Source organism: Nomia melanderi, unplaced genomic scaffold (genome assembly GCF_051020985.1).
Source record: "Nomia melanderi isolate GNS246 unplaced genomic scaffold, iyNomMela1 scaffold0930, whole genome shotgun sequence".
Taxonomy (NCBI): domain Eukaryota; kingdom Metazoa; phylum Arthropoda; class Insecta; order Hymenoptera; family Halictidae; genus Nomia; species Nomia melanderi.
This window is the reverse complement of record NW_027476044.1, coordinates 7,501-14,725: the sequence shown is the minus strand read 5'-3', so window position 1 is coordinate 14,725 and position 7,225 is coordinate 7,501. Positions and strand designations below refer to the sequence as shown.

The window sequence follows — 7,225 nt, the reverse complement described above, 5'->3', positions numbered from 1 at the left end:
GCGAGAAGTCTCGTTTTGACGTGTGTTCCGCCGATAACGACGATCCTCCGAAACGGGGATACAGAAACGTTACACCTCACAACACGATCTCCGTCTCTTCTCTATAGCAGAAACCGATAAAAATACACCTCCCGAAAGAGAGTATATGGTGATTCTTTTTATATATATATATTTCGAAATTCAACTGAACGTGGCGGAAGCGCACGGTGGTGGTCCAGCGAGGACACGCGACGACGGGGAATAAGAACTATTCGACCCGTTACGAATACGCATGCTCGTCCCGCACGATTTTAACACACACCGTGTTTTTCTCCAGTCGTCAAAGCGTTCGTGCGTCGAATTCGAAAAATAAAAAAAAGAAATACACCTTTTCTCTCTCTCTCGGGGTAAAAAGAGTCGATGTGTATTGTGTATAAAGGTTCTGCTGCGAGAAGTCTCGTTTTGCCGTGTGTTTCGGTAACGACGATCCTCCGAAACGTACATCTCATTCGTAAGAGAGGAAGAAAACAATCTCCCTGGGGCCAGTCGGTAATATACCGACATACGACGTGTCGTGCACATCCGTCTCACGCACGGTATACAAAATATGAATAAAACGTGTGTAGTCTCTCTCTCTCGACTTCTTAATATTTTCTTTCACCTCTGACGCATCATTTCAGGTGACGTCGGGAGCGCGGGAAAAAAAATTTTTCTAAACACACGAAACCGTTCATCTCACGAACAGCCGAAAAAGTTGTCGCTCAGATCCATATCGCAGTGGAGCGGTATCCGCGGGCGGTCGTAATTGAACGACGCACGACGCCGCGAACACTCACGCGAGTCCATACAAACGATTCCGATCGTTTTGCAACAACTAGAACGTACACTGTCCGTGAAATTCACAGAATTTTCGCGTGTCCGCGACAAACGCCGACGAGACACCCATCGTTCGCTCGTACGTAGCATCCTTCTCTTAACCCGACTCAGAGACGTTCTTTGCGCCCTTCGGTAAAAAAACGTTCGATCCGAAGAGGTGAACGACGGCGGGGATTTGACAGAGCTACGCAAGCAGTGTATGGTACGTAAACGACCCTCAGCCAGGCGTGGTCCAGGAATTGTATCCGTGGACCGCAATGTGCGTTCGAAATGTCGATGTTCATGTGTCCTGCAGTTCACACGTTGACGCGCAATTAGCTGCGTTCTTCATCGACCCACGAGCCAAGTGATCCACCGTTCAGGGTAATCGTATAAATTTTATATTTCACATATATAATTTTATTCTCACTTGTTCGACCTAATATCTCTCTTCTTTCAAAGAGAAGATAAAAGTTGATACCTGAATCTCCGACCAGCGCGCGAAGGAGATTCAGGCGTCGCCTTGGAGACGACACCGAAGCCTTTCGAGACGAAAAACGTTCAAGTAATATGTATATATTTCTCGACGTTCCGGGCGTATAGTGCATTCAAAAACCCGCGAAAGACGCAGAAGACTCGCACGCGTGGAAACGACGGGGATATATTTTGTATCCTACCCGATACTGAATCCATCGCGTGCAGTCGACCCTCGCGTTCTTCCGATCAGACGCATCTATTGTTGCGCGCATGTTTTCGCGTCGCATCGCGCGAAACGTTGCACGAATCGTACCGATCGATCGATTGAAAGCAAATAATGAAAAAAGACTTCACAGCTGGCTCTTTGCCGGTCATTCGTCCCATGTTATCTCTTGCCGCGAAATTGGCGCGCAAGAGTTGGGTGTCAGACGCGCGGCTTTAAAACGAGCTTCACGGCCGGTCCCTTCGTTACCGCTTTCGTTCTTTCTCTCGGAACGACCATGAACGAACACGACGAGCGACGCTACGGCATACACACGTCCACGGATTCGATTAAAAAAACAGACTTCACAGCTGGCTCTTTGCCGGTCATTCGTCCCATATTATCTCTTGCCGCGAAATTGGCGCGCAAGAGTTGGGTGTCAGACGCACGGCTTTAAAACGAGCTTCACGGCCGGTCCTCTCAATTCCGTGTACGGTACACGCAAGATGCGGGTTCCACTTCCAGACTACCCGGTCCCTTCTCTCTACGAGAATCGATAGTAGAAGAACGGCTCGAAAACGCGTCTCAGAGACTAGGGGAAAAGAAGCGGTATGCGAGCGAAACGAAAACGCATTATGGAAACGTCGCGAAACAATGTTCGACGGTTGCTCGGTTCCAATCGTGCGGCCGTTTCAATTTCTCGTGCGCTTCACCGTCCCTCCGTAACTCTGGCCGATCGCGTATACCGAAGAGCCGACACGCGCAAAAACCACAGGCATTGTATACTGTGTATATATATATATATATGTTACAGTCACAGCCTTCGCGCGTTTTACTCTCCGACGCGGGGTTTCCACGACGAAAGAGAGACAGTTTCGTGGCGGGTGACTCGGCCGAATCGCTACGACGGGTATTTCTATTATAGAACGAATCATCGCCACCCTTTACCAGTGCCCGACGAAGGAATCACAAGGTCATCTGGAGTTTACAATGCCAGCGACGGTAATTCCAACGAAGACCCGATAAGTCAACTCATCGTTCTATTTCTCCCCGTACAGAAAAGCGAATCGACGCTAATGCACCTCGCGCAAGCACGAACGTTCTCTTCGCGTGGATCGTCCCATCGTCCAAAGATGTAAAGACGCATTGGAGATCGTGGTCTCTGGCGGGCTCATTGCACGCCCCACTGCATATCTTTCCTCGAATCGAGAATGATTCGTCCACTAAGGCTGCGAAACTACGCGTCGAGGAAACTAGGGGAAAGAAGCGGGATGCGAGCGAAACGACAATACATTATGGAAACGTCGCGAAACAATGTTCGGCGGTTGCTCGTTTCCTCCTGCGGACGTTTCATTGCTCGGGCGCTTCACGTCCCTCCGTAACCTTCGCGTGCCCCGGAGAGCCGGCAACCGGTGAACCACAGGCGTATAAACTATAGTCTTCTATAGCAAGCCTTCGGCGGTTACTCTCCGACGCGGGGATTCCACGACGAGAGAGAATTTCGTGGCGGGTGACATCGGTCGAAACGCTACGACGGGTATTTCTATTATAGAACGAATCATCGCCACCCTTTACCAGTGCCCGACGAAGGAATCACAAGGTCATCTGGAGTTTACAATGCCAGCGACGGTAATTCCAACGAAGACCCGATAAGTCAACTCATCGTTCTATTTCTCCCCGTACAGACAAGCGAATCAACGCTATCGCACCTCACGCATGCACGAACGTTCTCTTCGCGTGAATCGTCCCATCGTCGAAAGATATAGCCGCTTGGAGATCGTGGCCCATCAAGTTCTTCCGTAACTCCTGCGCGATCGCGTACCCCGGAGAGCAGGCAACCGGTGAACCACAGGCGTATAAACTATAGTCTTCTATAGCAAGCCTTCGCGTTTACTCTACGACGCGGGGATTCCACGACGAGAGAGATTTTCGTGGCGGGTGACACGGCCGAATCGCTACGACGGGTATTTCTATTATAGAACGAATCATCGCCACCCTTTACCAGTGCCCGACGAAGGAATCACAAGGTCATCTGGAGTTTACAATGCCAGCGACGGTAATTCCAACGAAGACCCGATAAGTCAACTCATCGTTCTATTTCTCCCCGTACAGAAAAGCGAATCGGCGCTATCGCACCTCACGCAAGCAGGAATGATCTCTTCGCGTGGATCGTCCCATCGTCGAAAGATGTAAGACGTACAGAAATCGTGGTCCATCACGATTATTCGTAACTCTCCGAGTCGCGTATCTGAGAGTAGGGCAAACGGAGAACCACAGGCATAAATAATACTATATATTTCTTATATAGTTAGCCTTCGCGTTTTACTCTCCGACATGGGGATTCCACGACGAGAGAGAGTTTCGTGGCGGGTGACTCGGCCGAATCGCTACGACGGGTATTTCTATTATAGAACGAATCATCGCCACCCTTTACCAGTGCCCGACGAAGGAATCACAAGGTCATCTGGAGTTTACAATGCCAGCGACGGTAATTCCAACGAAGACCCGATAAGTCAACTCATCGTTCTATTTCTCCCCGTACAGAAAAGCGAATCGACGCTATCGCACCTCGCGCGAGCACGTAACTACTCTTCGCGTGGATCGTCCCATCGTCGAAAGATGTAAGACGCACGGAAATCGTGGCCCATCAACGTTTTTTTGTAACTCTGCCGATCGCGTATCACAGAGCCGAGACGCACATACCACAGGCGTATAATACCGTTTTCTTTCGTATGGTAAGCCTTCGCGTTTACTCTTCGGCGCGGGGTTTCCACGTCGAGAGAGACTTTCGTGGCGGGTGACATCGGTCGAAACGCTACGACGGGTATTACTATTATAGAACGAATCATCGCCACCCTTTACCAGTGCCCGACGAAGGAATCACAAGGTCATCTGGAGTTTACAATGCCAGCGACGGTAATTCCAACGAAGACCCGATAAGTCAACTCAACGTTCTATTTCTCCCCGTACAGAAAAGCGAATCGACGCTGTTGCACCTCACGCAAGCACGAACGTTCTCTTCGCGTGGATCGTCCCATCGTCGAAAGATGTAAGACGCACGGAAATCGTGGCACATCACGTGTTTTCGGAACTCTGTCGACCGCGTATCTCAGAGACGACGCGCGCGAACCACTGGCATATACTATTATATATCGCGTTTTACCCTCCGACGCGGGGATTCCACGACGAGAGAGAGTTTCGTGAGCGGGTTGACTCGGAAGAAACGCTACGACGGGTATTTCTATTGTAGAACGCATCATCGCCACCCTTTACCAGTGCCCGACGAAGGAATCACAAGGTCATCTGGAGTTTACAATGCCAGCGACGGTAATTCCAACGAAGACCCGATAAGTCAACTCAACGTTCTATTTCTCCCCGTACAGAAAAGCGAATCGACGCAATCGCACCATACGCGTGCACGTAAACAACTCTTCGCGTGGATCGTCCCATCGTCGAGAGACGTAAGTTTTCATAGTATGAATTCGCGTTTTACTCTCCGACGCGGGGATTCCACGACGAGAGAGAGTTTCGTGAGCGGGTTGACTCGGAAGAAACGCTACGACGGGTATTTCTATTATAGAACGAATCATCGCCACCCTTTACCAGTGCCCTACGAAGGAATCACAAGGTCATCTGGAGTTTACAATGCCAGCGACGGTAATTCCAACGAAGACCCGATAAGTCAACTCAACGTTCTATTGCTCCCCGTACAGAAAAGCGAATCGACGCAATCGCACCATACGCGTGCACGTAACAACTCTTCGCGTGGATCGTCCCATCGTCGAGAGACGTAAGTTTCCATACTATGAATTCGCGTTTTACTCTCCGACGCGGGGATTCCACGACGAGAGAGAGTTTCGTGAGCGGGTTGACTCGGAAGAAACGCTACGACGGGTATTTCTATTATAGAACGAATCATCGCCACCCTTTACCAGTGCCCGACGAAGGAATCACAAGGTCATCTGGAGTTTACAATGCCAGCGACGGTAATTCCAACGAAGACCCGATAAGTCAACTCAACGTTCTATTACTCCCCGTACAGAAAAGCGAATCGACGCAATCGCACCATACGCGTGCACGTAACAACTCTTCGCGTGGATCGTCCCATCGTCGAGAGACGTAAGTTTCATAGTAAGCCTTCGGCGTTTTACTCTCCGACGCGGGGATTCCACGACGAGAGAGAGAGTTTCGTGAGCGGGTTGACTCGGAAGAAACGCTACGACGGGTATTTCTATTATAGAACGCATCATCGCCACCCTTTACCAGTGCCCGACGAAGGAATCACAAGGTCATCTGGAGTTTACAATGCCAGCGACGGTAATTCCAACGAAGACCCGATAAGTCAACTCAACGTTCTATTTCTCCCCGTACAGAAAAGCGAATCGACGCAATCGCACCATACGCGTGCACGTAAACAACTCTTCGCGTGGATCGTCCCATCGTCGAGAGACGTAAGTTTTCATAGTATGAATTCGCGTTTTACTCTCCGACGCGGGGATTCCACGACGAGAGAGAGTTTCGTGAGCGGGTTGACTCGGAAGAAACGCTACGACGGGTATTTCTATTATAGAACGCATCATCGCCACCCTTTACCAGTGCCCGACGAAGGAATCACAAGGTCATCTGGAGTTTACAATGCCAGCGACGGTAATTCCAACGAAGACCCGATAAGTCAACTCAACGTTCTATTACTCCCCGTACAGAAAAGCGAATCGACGCAATCGCACCATACGCGTGCACGTAACAACTCTTCGCGTGGATCGTCCCATCGTCGAGAGACGTAAGTTTCCATACTATGAATTCGCGTTTTACTCTCCGACGCGGGGATTCCACGACGAGAGAGTGTTTCGTGAGCGGGTTGACTCGGAAGAAACGCTACGACGGGTATTTCTATTATAGAACGCATCATCGCCACCCTTTACCAGTGCCCGACGAAGGAATCACAAGGTCATCTGGAGTTTACAATGCCAGCGACGGTAATTCCAACGAAGACCCGATAAGTCAACTCAACGTTCTATTGCTCCCCGTACAGAAAAGCGAATCGACGCAATCGCACCATACGCGTGCACGTAACAACTCTTCGCGTGGATCGTCCCATCGTCGAGAGACGTAAGTTTCATAAGTAAGCCTTCGGCGTTTTACTCTCCGACGCGGGGATTCCACGACGAGAGAGTGTTTCGTGGCGGGTGACTAGGCCGAAACGCTACGACGGGTATTTCTATTATAGAACGAATCATCGCCACCCTTTACCAGTGCCCGACGAAGGAATCACAAGGTCATCTGGAGTTTACAATGCCAGCGACGGTAATTCCAACGAAGACCCGATAAGTCAGCTCATCGTTCTATTTCTCCCCGTACAGAAAAGCGAATCGACGCTATCGCACCTCGCGCGAGCACGTAACAACTCTTCGCGTGGATCGTCCCATCGTCGAGAGACGTAAGACGCACGGAAATCGTGGTTCATCGCGTCTTTTCCTACTCTCTTGAATCGCAATTTCGTATAGAGCCTACACACGCGAACCACCGGCATATACTATTTCTTCTCTCATAGTAAGCCTTCGCGCGTTTTACTCTCCGACGCGGGGATTCCACGACGAGAGAGTGTTTCGTGGCGGGTGTCTCGGCCGAATCGCTACGACGGGTATTTCTATTATAGAACGAATCATCGCCACCCTTTACCAGTGCCCGACGAAGGAATCACAAGGTCATCTG

At 50.2% G+C, this 7,225-nt stretch overlaps 1 non-coding gene across 1 annotated transcript; it reads right to left on the bottom strand.

Annotated features, from left to right (window-relative positions):
- Positions 1-1,066: 1,066 nt before the first annotated feature.
- On the bottom strand, positions 1,067-1,221 carry LOC143176876 (5.8S ribosomal RNA). Its single transcript, XR_013001376.1, has one exon. It is a non-coding gene; the product is annotated as a 5.8S ribosomal RNA (ribosomal RNA).
- Positions 1,222-7,225: the final 6,004 nt, after the last annotated feature.